A 21,932-nucleotide genomic window follows, 5' to 3' on the forward strand; every position below is an offset into this window, starting at 1 on the left:
AGTATTGTTCTCCCGTTATTAATTTTACGACCATCGTGTTTTTATACATCGTGGTTAATACAATCCCTCGTGTTTTCTCTTTTATTCGATCGTACGCGTGTAACTATTTTTTTTTCCTTTTTTTTTTTTTTTTTGGTTTCGTTTTATCACAGAATTCGAATTCGATCGATAAATCGAGGACGTTAGGATCGATATTTCGATTGAAATATCGTTTTGGCTGCCCGCGCGAGAATATTGTGTCATAAAATATATATTGCCGTTGAAACAATGTGAATACAAGTGAATCGGTGATGTTTTAAGGACCCTTTATCGCGCGAACCGTGCAAATATCTCTTTGTCATATTTGTCCGGAAGATGTATGCGAGATGTTGGTTAAAATTCGCAGATATTTTTCCAAAGATCCAACGTGCACGGTTACGAAGAAATAGAGTTACGCAACCGTGAATTCGTATTTCATGGTTGGTGAAAAAAAATTGAATAATCTTTTTCCAATGAAAAATCGGATCGTCGAAGGTAGCGTTATGTCTTTGACGCGCTCGTTAAACTTTCAAAAGAAAACAGAAAAAGAAACGATCTGAAAATTCGAGTCAACGATTAATGCAAGTTTTAATAAGAAGAGAAGAAATTTACGCCGATATAGATTTATTCCGCGCAATTTATGCGGTCTTCGATATACGGAATCCCTACTCGTTTATCGTGTAACTTCTCATTCACGCAAAATTTCATCTCATCCCGACCGTTCGTTTTATGCATAATATCTTGGAAACGAGGGCTAGACAGATCCCTCTTGCGCTTCCCTCTCTCCGCTTCTCTCCTTCGAGACAGTCTCCTTCGAGTAGTTCACTCGACTATATTCATAGAACGGGACAGCATAGAAAACAAAATTTCATATTCCTGCACGCACAGATTTATAGATGGAAATAAATCGAAAATGGACAATGAAGAAAGAAGATTCTTGGAGGGAATCAAATTTGAATTTTAGTCCGCTGGCAATAAGAGAAAAAAAAAATCGTCGAAGAAAAGTCGAACGAAGTATCGTAAGAAATTGTTTTCGTGGAAAAATTCTCGTTTTATTCCCTACGTTTCTCCTCGATCGTCCCGTTCGTATCATCGTCGTTCGATTGTTTATCACGATGCTCGTAACTATAAAGAACAACGATCGAAGAGGAAGCGACGAAAGTTTAGCGCGTCGATAGAATATCAAGTTTGGAATATCGAGAGAGAGAGAGAGAGAGTAGGGGATGAACTCTCTCCCGATTTGCCGGACGGTGTAATGGCGTGGATTTGATAAATTCGGCGGACGTTTAATGGAAGGTGGCACGTGCCTTTCACGAGGCAAGTTTCTGACCGCCGATAACGCGCAGTTATACCACTTTCGCCTCGATGAGGATGAGAGAGAGAGAGAGAAATTTCGAATCCCACTTTCTGAAATTATATCGTCGTCATAGATTATCGAAAAGAAAAGGAAAGATAATAAATTGTATCTGTTTTAATTATCTTGAAAGAAGGGAAGAACAAGTTGAGGTAGCGTCGAATTTCCGATCAATTGTTCCAAATGATTCGACGAAGGAAACGCGATATCGAAACGATGCTTCTTTTCCTGCTGAAAGGTGTACCTAAGTCGAGCACGTACGTTGGATCGAGGAAAGAATATCCTAACGGGATGCCAATTTGCATTGCTAAACGTCGTTTCAGATCCGATTCGCTCCCGGCTCCTTTTGCCTCGATGTTTGCACGCGCGGATGTATGCACGCGCTCGCGGGGCCACGGCTCGAAATTGGCAAATTTCACGGTGAGGGGAGGAAAAAAAAAATCGCTTGTCACCGGTGCTTTTGTTAAATCATTTATAAAACGATAACGCTTTAGGGGTGAAAGGAGGAGAAGAGCCATTAGCTGGATAAACGAATTTTCTGGACGCGTTTGAAAATAACGAGGGAAAACGGTTTTTCAACCGGTTTAATATTTTCCTCGTTTTGATTTCGAAAATACAAAAAAAAAAAAGAAAAAGAAAAAGCGGAAAAAAACAAAAGGAGAGGAAACAAAAATGGAAAAAGAGAAATGGCTTGGGAGGAGATGAAATAGAATTTCTATTTTTCGTGAATAACAGAATTGTAGGATACGGTTTAAAGAATTGTTGTTATAACTCGCGGGTAAATATCGCCAAGATATTCTTCCCTGCTATAGATAAACTTTCAAAAAAAAAGAAAAAGAAGAAAAAGAAAAAGAAATGTTAGTTTGAATAAAAAACACGGTTGGGTTATAATACACTCGAAGAATTATGAGGAGCTATTCAACCCGAGAATCCTCTTATCCTCGCGCAATCTCGCTATGCGTTTCACGGCCTATTTTACCACGTGATTGGAAACTAAAATCGTCACTCGACGATATGCCGCCATTTCGCGCCGTCTAACAACCTGAGATTGCTCACTTTTTACGAGATATAAAAATCGATCTGCGAGTAGCAAAAAATCGCGTATAACGAGGAACACGTTCGTCCAGCGATTGGAAAAGGGTTGACAATGTGGTCAGAGTGAGCGAAGGGAAACGAGAAGCGAAGCGAACGATTACCAAGCATTAGTTACGGGCGCAACGTAACCGTGGCATCTCTCTGGTCGCAGCAGTTTGGAAAGCGGTAATTGCAAGACAACTGTTGGCCCTTCGCCTGACGGGGGGTGGATCGGTGGCAACGAGTGCTTACATCGAGTGGACGCGACATCATGGAACCGTCGTCCAGTCAGCTGGACGAACAACGCGCTTGATGCACGATGCAGTTTCGCGACTGATGAACGTTCAGCGGTCGAATCATTCTCAGGGAGGAGAAAGAAGGAATTGGAGGAATTTCTGGCAATTTGGAATTTGATGGTTCAAAGTATGCGAACCGCTTTCGTCGTCGATCAAGGAAAACGCGTACACGAAATTGTGAAACGATCTTGAATAAATAGAATGTTTCCTTTCTTTTCTCTCAGGATTAAATTTAAATTATGTATACGATTATATTGGAGGACATTTAAAGAAAGAAAAAAAAAAGGAACGGTAGAAGAAAACGAAAGTTCGGAAACGTTGCTTGCTGCAAGACGAGCAAGTTTCCGGATCCTCCTATAAATCCATAACGTTCTTAGGTTGACGTGGAAGACGCGTATCATGAATTATTCCGGTATTCTGGTTGCCCGAATTATTCATAAGAAAACAAATGTTGCTCGAGGTACTTGGTTCCATTCGGGACTTTGACTCCGGGAGTCGCATCGCGAAAGAATCTATAAATCTTTCGTACGTCGATGACTCTTTAATTCGAGCGCAATTTCTCTTTCTTCCCAAGTTTCTCGATTTTTGAAGTTGGAATACATTATCCATGAGGCTCTTTCTTCAAAATTTCTCCTTTCTGAAATTCATTTTTAATTTTACGCATAATCAAGCGACCGTATTGTCACCCTTCGATCGAGCTAAAAGTAACAAAGTGCATCGACACTCGAAATAATTTCTCAAACCACGTAGCCACGTGGAATTTGTCGAAAAAGTAAGCTAGTTTAAAAAGATTTCGAATAAATTTACTTTAACTAATTATTCATTAAAATGGTCCAACAACATTTATTTCTAGATATTATAATAGATCCGCCTTTGTCGTATAATCTCGGCCATTGTTTTGATTATTATTGAGCGATAAATTATTGAATCAACTCGTTCAAGTAACTTTATCCGTAGCTTCAACTTTATTTATTAAATCTTGCAATCCACACATTGGACGACGCGTACACAAGATGTTAAACAAGATGCGTTCCAGGAACACCATTTCAAGGCTGTCTGATCGCGTAAAGGAGATCCATTAAAATCATTCTGCGGTATAATCAGGGGCCTCGAAGTGCAAATCAGTCTCTAAAATAGTCCACCACTAGATCGACCTCCCGTTATCGTGTCCCGTGGCGGGTTTCGAGGCGGACTAGTAGGTAGTCTAATTCCCTGCCTTCAGGGTTGAACCAATTAATAAATTTGTACCGGTCGGCTGGCCACAGAACAGGCTTCTGTCTCCGCCTCCGCTTCAAGAGGTATCCATTGTTGTCGAGACAATGCCCGGCTACTTGCTAGTTAGACTACCTAACTGTCCGCGGTAACGATCGAGCGCTATGTCAGATTAATTAGATTTCAAAGGGAGCGCATCAAAAGGGGATGAAATCTGTTTAATCAGGCATGCCTCGAGTACCGAGGGGCGGGAAGTGACGGAGATCTCGGGTGGGATTGGTCGAAAAATAGTCGGGAAAGGAAGAGTGAGGAAGGATGGAGAGTGGGTTTCATCGACAGAATTTCGTGATTTCTTTTCAAACCGGCATCGCCGCTCTTTCCTCCAGCTTTCCGATCAATTTCTCGGTGAACTTGTGAATCACCGCTTTTCACCCCGCGACTCGTCGTTAATCATTCGGGTCTTGATCCGTGTCCGGGCGTGATTTCGCAGACGGAGAAGGGAGAAAAGTGATATAACGGATCTCGAGGAGAGGGTTGTTCTCAGGACTTTTAGGAAGGCGCGTGATGACGATTGTCGCGGTAAATTCAGGGATGCGCGCGGAATTAAAATTCGCCAGGAATAATGCCGTTCTTACGAGGAGAAGGGAAATCACTTGGTTCATTTGCATTCGATTCGAACGAAAATTTCCGAGAATCCGGAACGAGAAACGGGTTAAAGAAACATTTTTCGCGGATAGATATTTTTCTCGATCCTTTCTATTTTCACACCCTATTATTTCCGCGCGTCGAAAAGTGGATGGCGGTAAGAAAGAGAGAAAACGAAAGGAAACGGGGCCACGGTTCACGGCTCGATTACCACTGCTCCGACCCCCCCTCTCGCAATCGCATTCCATCCTCCGTGTTTCCACCTCCGTGTCCACCGGCGATATCGATTATTGGATGTCCGAGTGATTAAACGCATCTGTGAGGTGCAACGATTCGGGACCAACCGCTGAACGATCCTGATCCCGTTTATATAGATCAACGGGACTTTGAGCATTTTGCGTCTTGTAATTTCGAATGCCCGATGAGTTTAATCGATCGATTAACTGTCATCGTTAATTAAGTAATATCGATTACCCGTTAACGCTTGGGATCGATTTTAATCAATGATGCTTTAACTGCCGGTATTTGGTTACGGGGAAGATCAAGGCGGACGAAATGTTGCGGCGATGTTTGTACGCGTCAATCAACTGCATCGAGTCATTAGATACGATTTACGAGGCGAATTGTTCACTCTTGAATTGCCCGATTGATTCTCCATCGTTTTCGAGATGTAAATTGAACGAAGCACAGGTGCGAGCAACGAGGGACAATCGTATTCTTCCGATCAGATCACCTTATTTTTATCGTTTTATTATTATTCGAGTAATCGGATTAATTTTCCTTTTTTCGAACTACGAGTCGAAAGATTGCTAAATCTATAAATCGGAATCGGTATCTTGGAGACTCGATTACAGGCGGCCTTGAGATTGAGAAGACGTGGAAATTGAAGACCCCCGCGTACAGAGCTGACAAAAGATCGTTCCCTATTCTTATCGGCGATAACCTCCTCCCTCCATTCCACCCCTCACCCCTTGTTACCTCCCTAACTGCAATTTATTTCCACTCTTCACGACCGGATGATCTTTCTCACGCGCACGATATATCCCTCATGTTTAAACATGGTCAGGATATATCTTGTTCGTAAATTAAATTTTCCTCTGGCCACTGGAAATGGACAATTTCTACACTTTCCGCTTTTACGTTTCGCTGCCTCGCATTGGCTCGTAAAACTGTGTCTTATCTCGCCAAGGGGTAAGTACCGTTTGACTGCCGAGTTATACGAGATCGTATCTGGAAATGTTATCGTAAGGTCAAATCCCCTCCGCCCCCCTTTCTTCTCCCGCTTGAGTAAAATTTTCACGATCGCTAATTTACGCCAACCTCGCCCAACAATCGAGCCAACTTCGAATTTCTTTGTTCGAAATTCGAGGATTCCGTGCAATCGGTCGATAAAAACCTGGATAGATTGGAAAAGTGATTCCCACTTGGAATGGAACGATCCGATGGAGAGAACTGGCGGAGAAAAGGGGAGATGTTGGTAATTGAAAAGAAACGTGTCATAAATGCACGTGTGTAATTGCGAAGGTGGCGGCGATCAATTACGTCGAATTGCAATGAATAAAGATCCATCCGTCCGTAAGTTGTTGGCGATGAAACGGATCCGATTAAATCTTCGAGCAATTAAGGAAAAACTCGTCGATCATTCGAATGATTACCGGCATCTCGAGCAATTCGCCGCAAAAATTTTCGAGCCGAGGGGGGACGAAATTCCAGAATCGGGGGTGTAAATTACGGGGAACGGGACAACAAGGTGTTATCGGTCAGAATTTCGCGGGATGTAACCGCGAAGACTTTCTCGATCGTCCGACATTCGAAGCGGTTCTTTCGCCCGGATAATTAATACAGAACGGTGGAAATATCCCGTATGGGTCAATGGCGGTCGGGGGGGGGAAGATGGGGGAGGGAAAAAACACGCGGCGGACGAAAAAAGGAATGGACGAAAGAACGCGACGCGGCAATTTCGCAGACACGGCCCTCGTCTATCTATAATGAAATCTCGAGCAATATTTTCATCGCGGTGACTCGGCCAGCACTGTCGCTTTGCCGGGGAGTCCCGAGCTAATGTTCCTCCGGCTGTAATCCCGACCCTTGGTAAACTTTGAATTTCATCGGGAGGGGAGCCTTTTGCCAACCACCTCCCCCTTGATCCACGGCTTTTCTCCCTGCGATGAAAATCTCTATTTTTTTTAGAGCGGAAGAAATTGAAAATTTGCACCATTTCCCGGAGATTTCTTGAATGCTAACTACTTGGAGGAGGTCCGGGAGGAAGAATACATTTGTTGGAAATTCTCGTCCTCTTCGTATTATATAAAATACGTATTATATAAAATAAATAGAAGACGAAGATAGAAATGTCAATGCAAATTTGTTAAGTTCTTTTCTCAATCTTCGAAAGGTGGGTTAGAAATTATTAAATAATTTACCAGAGAAAATTCTCTATTCAAATTAACTCGTTCCATTCTGTTCTCCTCTTGTAATCGCTCGTTACAAATTTTTATTCGATCGATCCAGAATCCTCGTGTTTCATTCTATTTCCATTTTGGCAACGGATACGAGGATCGGATGCAAGGTTGCCGCCACTCTTCCACTCTGTTGCTGCGAGCAAATCCATTTTCTCTGGGGTTTCACACATTTGGTCGCGCGATATTAGTTTTCTTGCGAGATTCTCCTATATTTTTGAAAGCTTGTGGAAAATGTCTCCTCGTGGACGTTTGTACGAGATGCGATCATATTCTTTTCCAAAGAAACTGTGATTTATGCGTCGCTTGAAAATGATGAATATAGAATATCCCCTGGTTTGATATATTCGTGTTAAGAGTTGTTATGCAAGTAATTATACTAAGTCGAAAGAAAAATTACGTAAAGAGCAAAGAACGACATTCTACCTGACTATCTTCAATTCTTTTCCTTCTAAAAGAAAGTAAAAATTATGCAGAATAACGAGAACTTTGTTTATTCTTCCTTCTTGCTCGATTATATAAGAAATGATCAATAATTGCAAATAGATTGTTAAAGGAAGAACAATTAATTACTTAAAAGTTGGATTCGCTTTATAAAATATACAGGAGGAACGAACAATTACAACGTGCTTTCAACGTGCTGTCCTCCTTAGAAACCACTCTATCGAATTCCTAAATCAACCCACGCTTTTCACCACGCGCTCCAGAATTTCGCCCTAAAACCCAAGCCATGGCGTACTCGTTCCGGGACTATTTACAGCCGACGAAAAAGCTCAATGTAGCCGGCCAGGCGGGCTCAAAGAAGGGAGTGGCGTGCAATTTCATTTGATTATATTACACGAACGTTGGCGCGTGAGCTTTCAATCTGACGTCGGTGGTAGTGGCGCGGAATTACTTGGCGAGTGGTTGACAGTTGGTCAACCACGATTCTCTCGCAGCGTTACCTTTCCCCCAACTGCTCCAACTACCCTACCCTACATCTTCGTTTCGCGTCCATCCCCTCCCTAAATTGAATCTCACGCTGCGTTTTCATTTATTTTCTTCCCGGGGCTTTGAAGATCGTTCCACTGGTACACCCACTACATTTCGCGTCCAGCACAAAGAGTCTCTCCCTTCCTCCCCTTCACGTTAGGTAGCGGCACCAGCTGTTTCTGAAGCCAGACACCTTCTTTCAGTTGCTTCTATCTCGCCATCAACGTATCTTGAGAGACGGTCGACAGGGTGATTCATCTTCCGGGAGGGGATTATTGTGGGTTGGCTGTAGCCGAAAGCTTCCCTCGTCTTCCTTGTCAGCTTTGCGCACTTCTTCTTCCTCCTCTTCCTCTTCCTCTTCCTCTTCTTCTTTTTCTTTTTCCTCTTCCTGATCGCCTCCACTTCTACTTCTACCTGTACTTCTTCCTTTTCTTCTTCTTCTTCTTCTTTCTTCCATGTCCTCTTTACTGATCCGGCAGAAGCAGCTCGATGACCGCGACTTACCTTTCCGGAACACATCTCGTGGGATTTTTCTCGTTAAACCACGGCCGTTCGACGTCCGGAAACGTCGACTTCGTTTCACGTTATTCCCTGTAAAAACCTGCGATCTTCGGATAATTTCTAATGGAAGGATTTGATAATTACGATATAGGAGGATAAATCTGATTAATGCAATGAAATTTTTGAAACGAATTTATTTCTTTACGAAAAGAACGTTCAAGTGAAGAAAAGAGAAGAAAAGAAAAAGAATCTTTTTCTTGAAAAATTATCATTTCTTTGATAATCCTGTCATTGAGATAGAAATTGTAGAAACGTGTTATACACGTTCCTAATTATGTTCTACAAATATTAATAAAACCTTGACTCAGGGACGATTAAATGAAACGATATATCACGACGAATATTATAATTTTTGTGTGTAAATTCCAACACGAAATTACAACACATTTTCACAGCTTCCACAGAAAACGCGTTATTCCCCAACGAATACGAATTGTGATTTGTGTGTACACCAGGCAAGTGGTGTAGAATTTTGTTGTTTAATTTATTATTTCCGCGCTCGTTCGGATGGAACGAACATCGGCGAAAGACAAAAGGAGCACGACAACAGGGGAGGGGTGGGTGGGGCTTATTACCTTCTCTTACCGACGAGCAATTGCCGCTTATCGATCGGCCCGTACGTATAGACGGCACGGTTTAATTAAAATACGAGGGGTACAGGTGTTCGCAGATGACCAAGAACTAACTAGTAAGTTGGGCATCTCTGGGGAGGATCGTGCTCCGAGGGAGGGACGTCGATCGAGAGTTAAGGAAACCGGCACGTCCCGACGCGACGTTCCAACAATTCGGGGGATAACCATTTGGAGATGAGTTTAAGAAACCGATACTGTACTCCTTGTTTCGCAAAATGATATCCAGCGTCAGGTGTCGTACGAGCAAACGACTCCAGTTTCCGTTCGATCTCTCTTGGAAACTTGGTACATGGCGTACGTTACGAATACACTCTCGCTGTTTTCAACTTGTTGATACTTTTGTTCGTTCGTTTTGATGAGAAAGGCGGGGGGACCGAGAATGGATAGCGAGAAGAAATTTTGATAAAAAAATACGGCGGGACCTGCGATTTCTCAGTCGAGCGGTAACGAGAAGAAACACGGGGTGGAAATGGATAGATGTGTGCACTCGAAATGCCACCGTAATGCCGGTATAACTTTAACCGAAGTGTCACGGCCGTTCGTGCCACCACCGTCGCCGGTATATCTTCGTTCGAGAGAAAGACGCACGCATGCCACCCAACAGCTCTTCTATATTAGACAGGATTCTTCGACTTGTGGCAAACATGCGAAGAGTCTTCTTGGAAAATCCCATGTGGCAACGAAATAGGTCACATCGAGGACGTGGCACGAACGAGAAGCTATAACCTTTTAAGAAGTTTGAATCAGGGGATGAAACGCTATTCGAAATGTAATCGAAGGATGATAGAAGGTAAATTCGCGCGGATATCATTTTATCGAATCAATGCGAAAGAAATTTAGAAAGGAAATTTTTTTAATTATTCGAAAGTTTTAAATCTTTCGAATTCCTGGTTAAAATCTTGGAAATTAAGTGCCTTCGTACTTCAGCGGAGGAAGAAGTTCGATAAGTTAAGAGACAACCGTGAGCCACGGAAACTTCTCTTTCGCCTATCGTTTCGTATCTTCTATCGTGCAAACGAAAGGCCAAGATGCAAAAAAAAAATTGATATCGTTCTTGCATCTTTGAAATTTTAAATACGAAACCGCCGAAAGAAAAAGATGAAAAAGTTGTATTGGATGGTTTTCTAAAATTTGCTTGCTTTCGTTAAAATTTGTCTTTCCTTAAAATTTCGGTAGATTCACGCATCGTGATCGCACGAGATATCACCGCACAGAATGTGAAAACGTTAAGATTGTCTTCTTCCGGTGTGAGAATTCATCGTAATTCCAACCGACGCAGGAATTCGTGATAAGGAAGAGCATTTAAAGGAACTTCTATAGAAAGTTTCAACAAACTTTCATTCATCGAACTTCTCGACTAATAAAACTTTCCACCTTAATTTTCAAACGCCTGATAATTCTTTGTATCGAAAAATACTTCACGCTACAAATTCCCTGCAAATACACTTTGGAAAATATTTTTAAACGTTGTTTGTAAACTAATGCGTATTTTCAATATGAAAATTCTTCAAAGTTCTAATCCCATGATCTAAATTGAAATTGTCCGTCTCTATTATTAACGATATTAACTTTGAGCTTCTTTTTCAACAAAATATAATATCTCTCGAACAATTTATAAGGAGAGATCGATAGAATTTTGTTCGAAGGATTTCAATCTGTAGGTGGTTCGTATAAGAATCCCTAGTTACATGGCAAAGTTACCAAAAAGTATCCTTCCGTTGGCAGAACTGAATCGATACTAGCTGTCTCTCCTTTAACGGAGTCTGCGCGGCGCAATTCGGCCACCTTTGCTAGTGTTTCAGTACTTAACACTGGATTTTTCATTTCTTTTTAAATATTTCATTTTTTTACGAAAATGTCAATATGTAAATTCCATTAAAGTACCAACTTCAGATTTTTAGATACAAAAACTATCGTGATTTGAAACTTATAAAAACTTACTAGAAATAAAAAAAATATCCTTATTATCTACAACGAAAATTTCCATTAAATATTAAATTTAAACTTTTAATTGGCATTAATATGGAATAAATAAGATAAATATCCTTACCGATAATCAAAAATAAAAGTAAGTAATAAAAGTACTACATTTCGTAGGATTTTAATCAAGATAGAAAGAATTTAAAAAAAAGAAATAAATTCGACAAAGAACAAGAAAAGTAAGGAATGAAAAGAATTGGCAAAAAATAAGGGGACAACAAATCAAAAAAACCGCTATAAACGTAGTTCGGTCGGTAGGTGGAAACCGCGGAATCGACCGTGGCGCGCTTCGCCTCGCCGGGGTAATATGGTGGCGCTGATGTCGCGATGCGCGAGTGCTCACAGACCTTCTCATTCCCGTACCGTAGTCCGTCTCGCGAGCTTCGAGGCGACGTTACGTGTTGTGTACCGTGTTCTGGAATCTTTGTTTCCGTATCCGTGTTTTTTCGGTGTGTCGTAGTGTTCATATATCTTCCGTCTTGCGCATTTATAGTGTTATTTCTCGAAATATTTCTTATTTATATCGGTATAGTCGCAACACCGACGAGTTACGACGTCACGCACGTATCGGCAACAGCGTGACGGAACGATGCACAGATCTTTGCAACAAGATGACGTTTGATTCGCTCGAAGCTTTTGTTCCCACCGGAAACGTTGTTCCCGTTTGCAGCTGGATCGAACGACAGAGTTCCTCGTGAGAATAGTGAACAATCCGGCTGCTGTAAAACGACAACGTGACACCGTCATCGATATACATATGTATATGTACATATATGTATATATGTACAAGTAGAAGAGCTGCCCTCTCGGTGATTGTGTATTCGATTGTTCGTTTAGCAGTGTCGTGTGATAATTATTCGTGAAACTGTGATTCGGGAACCAAGAAACACATAGTGTCGTGATAAGGAAGCGTTTGGTATATCGGAATCGAGTCATTTCAGGAGGCATCAACGAGAATACCGAAGACGTACCAGCTTCGATCTATTCTTCGACATTGGAGTCTCGTGGATCGCTGCTTCGTGCGACCGTACTTCTCGTGTGTATGTGTGTTGTATAGTGCAGGCATAGCGGAGCTACTAGCATCGTGACGTTCTGAAGGTGAGTCTTAGACAATAATACATATTCACGGATTCGCTTTCTCACTGATTGCGCAAGTTGATTAGCAGAAACGCCCGGTCACTCGAAGGTGCTTTCGACCGCGCTTTATGTACGTTTATAATAAGAATATTTCGAAATTGATCGTTCGTTTCCGCGATTCTCTCTAATGCAATCGGACCGTTGACAGTGATAGATTCGGCCTCGGAGACTCGTTCGTGTTCAAGTTTCGGCGCGTCTGCGTGAAACTGATTTCGCTCTGTCGCTTCAGGGATTTAAGAATCATGTGTATATGCCATATGGATCTATCTTGTAGGCGTATTGAACCATATATCTTTATAATCGTTCTTTACTTTTGATCGTATCGTAGAAATTTTTCTTTATTCTTAATTCTATATATGCATACAATGCATTTCAAATATAGAAGAAATCGATCAAAATAGGCATAATATTTTATTATATAATCATATTTTACACATGTTTCTACCAAAAAGAAGTAAATCATATTTCATATTAGGTTTTAATGACGCATTATATCGCCTAAATATTTCCATTTAACCTCGTTCTCGGAATCATAACCTATACACACAAGTCCCATTCTAAGTCGTCATTGCCTCCGGCATCGTATTTTCAAACCCAAAATAAATTTCATTTCGCGACGTAACGATGTTTATTTATCGTATCGTTATGGCGTATTTAGATGGAACGGGAAGGAGACTAGCTTTCGTAATTCTCGGAAAATATATCGACATCGAGGTATACATACAATCGATAACAAAAAATTTCGTACATTTCGTGACTTCAACTGATTGTTATCAAAATTAACGAAAATTTCTTTAGTCAAATATTAATATCGTAGAAAATGTGTTCAGATATTAAAATTATATTTACAATAAGAAAGAAATGTTAAAATTTTAAATTTACTTTAATCTTTTAAAGAAATTTCGCGAAAAAAGATTTATTTCGCGTATAATGTTATTTTCTATATACACGAGCGTTTCTTGAAAATTGAGAATTTCCAGATTAATTAAATTCTCTCGTAAGATAACTTTTGTTATGACTGTGTATGCGTTTGAGCGTAGGCGATTCTGGTTGGACGCGCAACAATGTATTAGCCCTGGGTTCCATCAATAATTTGCATAAACCGGCGGGGAAATTTACGCGGCATAGGCGGCAATGCCGGCGCGATGTTCCCTCGCGAAACTCGAAAGTGGATTACAAGTTACGACCGGCCGATTTATGCGGCCATTACGCGCCTGTAAGATCTTAATTACTTGTGCCGTGAACTTTTCGACGTGAAGAATTTCGATATCGTTTCCCTCGATAAAGAAGGAGGAATAAGGAAAGCAAGAACATTCGAAATCAACGTTTAAACTTTAATGCCAGTCACAGATATCGTTATTAATCTATTTTCGCGTTGGATTTGTTCGAAAGCATTGAATTTCATTTTTTTTTTATTTTATAAATATAGAGTATATGCGTTTACGAGGAGAGAAATTTTAAATTTGAATAAATAAAGCGAAGTGTTTAAATTATCTATTAGTTTGAAATTTTTTGTAGTAAAAATACGAGATTGAGTAGAATTCTGTGCAGTATTGAATTCTGTACAGATTGTTGAGAATTTATTCAAGTATGTTCGATATGTAAATGTATCGAGAAATAGGGATTTTGTGAACGATTTTTGCTCCAATATTATAGATTTCTTCTTCGAAACATGATTTATGGAATCTTATTTATGCGATGAATCTGTGATCAATTTTTTTTTCTACAATGGTGAACGATTATCGAAAAACTAATCGAAGCTTCTTGTCATTTCCTGTTTCTTTCCATTATTTTTTTGTAGAATAGAAATAATAAAAAAAATACAAATAAATATTAACAACAAGTACAATGATTTTTTAATATAAATTCTTTTCAGAGTTTAAATAGTTGAATTTTTTGTTTGAGAAGTAATTTGAAGTATTTTCCCAAACCAAAGTTCCTTCATTTTCGTGAAATATATTTCCCAATGTTAGGATTGTTTTCATCCCTCAAATATGAATTTTCAATTCATAAAAATATATATATGCATCTATATGGGCGATGATTTTTTGGAAATGAAACGTTTTGATATCTTATATACAAAAATTCGATATATTCACCATTTAAAAATTAAATTATGCGTTCGTTATTACAATCTGTTTGAACATAAAACTTGACTTGATAAAATATCAAGTCAAGTTCTATAATAATTAGAAGAGATATACATCTATTTAATTTCCAAATTCATGTAAAATGTTGAACGAACGAAATTAGGTATATTGATAACGATCGTCGTAATAACAATTATCAAAGTTAACGTTCCGCGTATCAATCATTAAAAATGTCTCTCGTCAACTTCACTCTCGAGTTATTTAATCTCTCGTTATTTCTCGTGTTAGAATAACGCGTGTATAGAAACGTGTTTAAAAGTCGGTCATATCGGGTGCTAGATGGAAGTCGAAAGTCGAAAGTTTCCATCCAAGTTGTGCGAATACACGCGAAACTGTTATCAGAAAATCTGCGCATCGATTTGTCGGCATGCAAATCTCGCGTGCACTCAGCAATTGTCCGGGACAGATGTTAAAAATCTCTCGAATTTGTCGAAGATGATATTCGAAGCATCAACATATACATTTGACACGATATATTTCTTATTTTCTGAATTTATTCAGACGTGGATTATTCGATGCGCGATATTTTTCGTGGTTGTTTATATTTATTTATGGAAAACTGACGGATCGTATTAAACTGCGCGTAACACGTCAAATGTAAAGTATCCATTAATTTGTAAAATATAATGGAATTTTTAAAAAATGTGCTTGATATTTTACGTGTGCCGAAAATGTTTGCCAAAGTGAAACGGATTATTCATAATTATATTAGAGATTATATTGAATTATTCGAGGATTTAGTAGCAAGCACGATCGATTTTTAAACGTAGATTATTAACGATCTATATGACGTATTATATAAAAGGAAAAGTTAGAACAGCGTGAGTATTAAAATAATACTTTTCGTTACTTGGTTTCTTCGAAATACGATTATTGCCCTCGCCGCCAACTTTTAAATTTAAATTTATAAAAACCCGATAACCCAGTTCGAAAAATTCTATAACGCCATGCAGTCGTCTCCCCCAACTTGACACACATTTTCAACACACCTTGTAAGTTTTATCGAACGTCAGAAATTCGTTACAAAGCAATAAAACTGTTGGCTATTGGAAAATTGATGAAAAAAAAAAGAAAATACGATTGGATCTTGTCCCCGTACGAAAAATCGCGAAGTAAGACGTATCTTTCGTGGGGAAAATACGGGGAGAAATGCCGGTTGAGACGTCAATTTAGGTAAAACGGAGGACAAACATGTTCGAATATACGGGCGAAATATATTCCTATAGCGGATATATTCGAAGAATGAGCTACTGGATATCGATACAACCACGTTATTCCCCTTTTAGAGGCGTGTGCCTGGTTGTGGAACGTTAAGTTTAGAGATAGTAGGTGGTAGGTGGTATTAAATCAAACAAAAGAGGGCGCGGAATGAATGTCGAGAATAGGCGGGAATGAAAGGAGCAAGTTGCTCGAAGTATGATTACGTCGCGAAGAGTAATCCGTGGAGGGAGCGAAGTCGCGGCGGAGTAACTATCAAAGAAAGAGGTTAGAGAAGCGTGTCTAGAGAGGCAGAGAGAGAGAGAGAGAGAGAGTTGGCTTTTCGAAGCTTGTCGTTGGAACGCGTGCACGTGTCTCGATTCCGCGGAAGAAGACTCGAGTCGTCGTCGAGTCATCGTTTGGAAGGGGAGAGGCGGCGTTTCATCAAAACTTGCGGTTCTCGCCGTGTACGCTGCATCTCGCCCTTTAAGTAGCTCTTTATTCCGCTCGTGATACGAAAGATTCGCGAAGAATCTTAATACCAGGATCTGAATATCAGGGATAACGATAATAGGATAACGATTTGCGGGATGGAATATCGATACGATTTTGCTGGAGTTTAATTTAAAGTTGGATCGGGAAGAGTGGAGTATCAAAGGCAATCAAAGTTCCGCCGACAATTATACGTATAATTAGCAATAACACTTTGGATGAAAACTTGGATGAAAGGGACACTCGATGTTTCGGTGATCGGAGTGGAAAGAATCTTGGCAAGTTTCACCCTGGTGGGAAATGCAATTAGAGTTCTCAAAGTGGATAATACACCGCAATTAGAACTTTCAACTAACTGCGATATTCGGCCACGAAGCACTCGATGACTACGCCACCTCAACCTTAGAATCCTCGATAATTGTAGACACCTCTATCAGTAGACCGCTAAACCGCCAAGCCTTCGCTACAATCGATAAGCCTCGCGATTAGAATACCCGGGGATAATCCTTCCATCAACTATCGCGTTTCTTTTCCGATCGTTTCGATCGTTTTTCACGTCTCCCGCGAACGCGATTGTCACTTAAATTGCTTCCCTCCCCCTACGTCTACGTCTCAGCTTTTCTCGTTCGAGGACCCGTTGCTACGCCGACGTCTCGCCGGATAGACATTGAAATCCGTCCCACCAGGTCGACTGTTTTCGAAAGTTTAATGTACATCCGGGAATATTGCGCCACTTTTCCAACGAGATCTCGTGCGAGGGGAGAGATGCGCGCATTCGAGGCACGTAATCCATGCTCCGCCGTGTGTCGTCCAAGATAAATGAGCCATCCTCTATACCCAGACGAGGAGAAATTTTGTTCCATCGTCGGAATCGCCGGATCATTGGCCACCGTTCACGACGATTAAACGGCGCGATTTCATCACGATCGTTTCACGATGATGATCGAGCCTGCCCGCCGACCATTGTGCTCGAAACGGGGGGGAAATTTAGTCGAGTCGCAGAATTTCGACACCGGTGAAACCAGTCATATGGGCCGCTTAAATACGAATCGATACAACGATTTAAACTCTTCGATGTTTAAAGCGGCCGATTCGAATCGGGTCGGAATGCGTGAAACGAATCGAGAGACAAAAGGGTTGGGCACAATCGGTAATTTTTCACCTTTCGCAACCAATAGCCGAATCGAAATCAAAGTTTATGACCTCGTCATCGGTTTCACGGTTCAGCGTGAAAATTTCGATCCACCGCTCGCCCCGTTTCCACGCTCTTTATTTTTTTCTATTTTTCCCTCCATACCTGTCGCTATCTCGTCCCGCGGTTTCCGCATCGCGAGACATTATTTCCACCATTTCCACGATCGTAACTCGTCAACCGGTTGGCGAAAGATCGTACCCTCCGATTTCGACCGTGCTCCCTCGATCGTGAAATCCATTCTCTCCATTTCGATTAATGGACAACGACGCCGCGGACAATGAATCTCGAAAAATATTTTGCGTCATCGCGCGTACGAAATAACGGGATTAAAGCGTAAACAATTACGCTCGAGTACCATCTATCGTTAAAAAAAGAATCGATCAAAATTCGATCTCTGTTTTTTTTTTTTAGAAAGAATTACAACAATTTCGTTCTTCACGGTTTAACGGCAAACGTCGGGGAACATTTGGCCCTCCCCAATTTTCACACGACGATCGCGATAAATCAATTGCAGAGACAAAAGTGGTGGGGGGGAAACAGATATACACGACGATGGTTTAGCCACGATGTTTTGCCAAGTTCGATCGTCGGAGCTTTCAGCGGTCGGGTTCACGATATGTTGCTTAAACGGCGATCCCAAAGTTTGATCGTAAAACATTTTTCACCGTAGATAGGGACGAAGAGAGAGAGAAAGGGATGGCGCGTAATTTCGTGCATTTCACGTTTGGCCATCTGCCATTCCCGGTCGGGGAATCACGAACAAAATTATCGCGTGTCGCGACCGATGGAAAATTAAATCACGAAATTTTAGACGCGGCCATTCTCATCACGCGAGACCTCGTGCGTTCGAGAATCGAAGACACGGGTCTCGTGGCTTTTCCAAAGTTTTCTCGAACGTCGTGGCTCGACAAAGTCCCTCGAAAGCTTTTCGAAACCCGCCACCAAATAAGCTTTTGAGTAATTCGATAACTTTTTCTATAAATCATCGGTCATCTCCAAGATCCTCGAACCGGATGGAACATTTAACCCCTTGCGCACTCTCGAAACGCGCCACGAATTTTTCGTTGAATGGATGGATTTTGCGAAGCTTGTAAAGAGGAAGAGATTCTTCCTATATACATCTTTAAATGCCTTTGCAGTTTCTTGCGTAGAGATCTCGCATCGTAAAGCAACTGATTTCAGAATTATCATTCACGTATATATATAATTCGCAAAGGAAACCCATTGGACGAAGCAATTATAGAGAGCGAAAGTAATCAGGTGTACATGTCACACACGTGCACGAAAGATCGGCAAGGAATACGAATATCTTTGACTGGAGGAGTCATCTCGAAGAACCGATCTCTGAGGGCGGGATCGAACGAGCCAGCTCCTTTCGCTTTTGGCAAGTGATCCGAGAAGTAAATTGCCTTACTTAAGTGGTCGATAACGCTCTTCTCCCACGAAGAGACACGGTTGTTGCACAGAATGATGCGCACACATAGACACACGGATGTGGATAAGGATAGGGCCCATCTCTATCCGCATACGGATTTTCAGCTCGCGATCCGTCGGACGACTTGGCTTTGTGCTCGACCCCTGGCCTACGAGGGTGCACACGAACGAGCACACGAACACGGGGCGGTTGAAACACGTTGATGAGTTCTTCATCGTGCAATAACACGTTCCTGTTCCCCCGTTCAACCTCCCCTGTTCGACACTCGAGCTTCCACTTGTTCCTCCTGTTCCTTCCCCGCCCGCGAAATGTCTGCTCCGCATGCATACACGCAGTAATGTCCAAGAGATACTCGACATATCTTCGTGACGTCTCGAGGATGCAGATGTCGCATCAGGGCATTAGCATCGGTCTCAGGATACTCGGCTGATTTTCGAGAACATCTGGGAAATGTCCTCGATCTCCTCCTATCTACTCTCCACTCTGCTCGGATGGATACAGGTGGTAGAAGGGAGAAACTCCGTGTATCACTCGCCACCCTGCTTATTGATATTTACGAATTGGAATTGTTTCCATCCCACCTGCGATGGAGAGGATCCGAGCCTCGTTGCGTATTCCACCATCTTGTTCTTCCAAGTAGAATTCCAAGTGAATTCCAAGTAAATATTATATCCTTTTATTAATTTTAGGAATCTCATTCGTAAGCTTTATAAGATTGAACGAGCAATGAAACGATAAGAGTATTGCGATTTCTGCTAATTTCACGGATGATGGATCGATGAATCGTGGAAGAGAAGAAAGGCGGTTTCTTTTTCTTAGATAGGTCGCGTCATCGCGCAATTTTTCCAAGCCTTTGTGCCGCAGGGATTTTGCGCGACAAAAGCGATAAATCTATCCGCCATGCGGAACTGACCTATGACCCGCGGTGCCGCGTCTGCGTACACGTAGCGAACCTCCTTCCGCTCCGTCCCGATCCCTGGGAACGGGCAACATTTTTACCACAATACGTTCGTCCTCATCCCCGAATTCCTCTTTTCTCTCTCTCTCTCTGAACTGAACCGCAAGTATCTCTCTCTCTCTCTCTCAGATATGATTGTTGCACGGCCAGATCTTCTTGAACTCGGTCGAAACTTTGTGGTGACGTTCCCGCGAACAAATTTCCCCGGCAAAAGGAAGATGAATTACTATCCCTCGGGAATACCCGTTAACCCCGGCTTCTTAAGATGCAAATCGTTGGTCGAGGCGGGTAACTCGGGACTGGGAATTATGCAAAGGATAATAGGGCTGTGGAGAAATTGGAATCGGCTTAATTGGGGTTAACTTTTCTTTTTTTTCTTTTTGCATAAGTTGGCCCGTATCGTCGATCATACGAAATCGAACGAATTTCTGCACTTACTACTTCCCCACAATTGTGCAGGAAACACGGTATTTGAACTGTAGAGATTCTTGGGGAAATAATTGCAGGGAAGATGATCTCTTTGAGAGAGAGATAGAACGTGTTTCGCCGCGCATAACTATCTCGGGTTTACCGTCTTTGATTAAAGGAATTGAATAAGTGAGGAACGCATAGGCAGGTACGCGGCGAGCTTCCGAAATGCTTCGCTTTGCTTTGTGTGCTAATTACACACAAGGAATGGCTGAAACGCGCCAACACCGAGCATGGCGTGTAACAGTTATCACGGCGTGGATTAACAATCCTCGTTAATTAGCGATCCCTAGCGGTTGTCAATCGATCCGACAATGTTACCTGTTAACAGTGGCGTGGGAAAAATTACATCGTGCACAGCGTTATTACGTTATATATATATATATATAGATCGTAACAATATCGGTTGTATAATAATGCCCGGGTATCTTTCCATTCCCCGACAAACGAACGAACGAAGCCTCGAGTTACGCATTACGCGTAGCTTTTCATCAATTGGAACGGGCGCAACGCGTGCAACGCTCGTTGTTTAAAGCCGAACAGTGGTTTAGTCGCCAATGGAATTAGTGCTAATTGGATACGGATCGCGGGATATCGTTTAGCGTCGCTAAACATCCATCGTTACATACCCGCCCGACCGGTTTCCTCCGATCGAACACTTTTACATAATCAACCCACAAAACCCCGCCTCTTCCTTTTCGGCCTTTTTCATCGAATATGCATGAAGAAGAAATAACAGGGGGAATGAATTCATGTCGATGCTCGGCATCCTTCGAGTCGCATTTCCCCTCTTTAACGAATTATCGAATTCATTGGTGAACATTAAGGATCCGAGGGAAATGATTCGATCCCTTTTCCCCGAATATCGATTTTATTTCTCCTTTCGGAAGGATTCGTTAACCAAGTTATTTTTTTACCGTTGAAAAAAGAAAGAAGAAAACGTTCGTTTAACGTTCGATTTCAAGGAGATGCATCAAGAAAGTAAATTCCATTCACGGTTATTCGCGTGGACTGAGTTACCAGGCTGAGCCGGAAGTTACAAAAACAGTTACTGAAACAGCTTTCCGTAAAAGATCTGAAGCGTGGTAAAAACATCTTACATTCACACTTGAGGGATCAACGAAAAGCTGAGGGGTGGGCGAGGGAACGGTGTCGTGGAATATCGCCGAGATAATTCCTTTATCAGCATTCTACGTGAAACCCAAGGACGGATCGACTTCTGGCGTTGGCAGCTCCGCTCCTCGAACAGCGCATAACACGCTCCCTTGGAAATTGGATTCCACTCCGTTTTCCGTACAAGTGTTATAACAGTAAAATTAAATCCCTTAGCTGCGGTATGTCGAGGCTGTTTAGATTCGCGCATATGATTCGTGATCGGATAATGTGCACGCGATTTCTCGAATTTCCTCCCTCTCGAACAAACCGTATTCCTAATAAATTATATATATATCGTTCTTCGAATCTTTTGGAACAATCCGAAACGTGATATTATTCCACGATGAAAGAAGTTATTAAGAACGCGTGTCTTTAAATTTTCCTTCCCTAATCTTCAGCCGAAAATGGAACGATCGTCGATAAACACAATTTGGCCACAAATTCGAGATAACGGAGAAATTAAAGCTGTTTTAAAGAATAAAGAGATTCGGATAAAATCCACGTGAACGTAATTTAAAACGATAACTCGAAAAGCGGCGGCG

General features: G+C 41.6%; 1 protein-coding gene across 3 annotated transcripts in view; it reads left to right on the forward strand.

The window, feature by feature from the left end:
- The first annotated feature begins 11,553 nt into the window (after positions 1–11,553).
- NLG-4 (neuroligin 4) overlaps positions 11,554–21,932 on the forward strand; it is a 284,789-nt gene continuing 274,410 nt past the window's right edge. For 2 of the 3 annotated variants that reach the window (XM_006561555.3, XM_016913840.2), the window contains exon 1: positions 11,555–12,301. The gene's annotated coding sequence lies outside the window, so the exon portion shown is untranslated. Of the gene's footprint in view, positions 12,302–21,932 lie in introns of all 3 variants that reach the window. The other variant, XM_006561556.3, reaches the window with a different exon arrangement.

Source organism: Apis mellifera, linkage group LG9, assembly GCF_003254395.2.
Source record: "Apis mellifera strain DH4 linkage group LG9, Amel_HAv3.1, whole genome shotgun sequence".
In the NCBI taxonomy this organism is placed as follows: domain Eukaryota; kingdom Metazoa; phylum Arthropoda; class Insecta; order Hymenoptera; family Apidae; genus Apis; species Apis mellifera.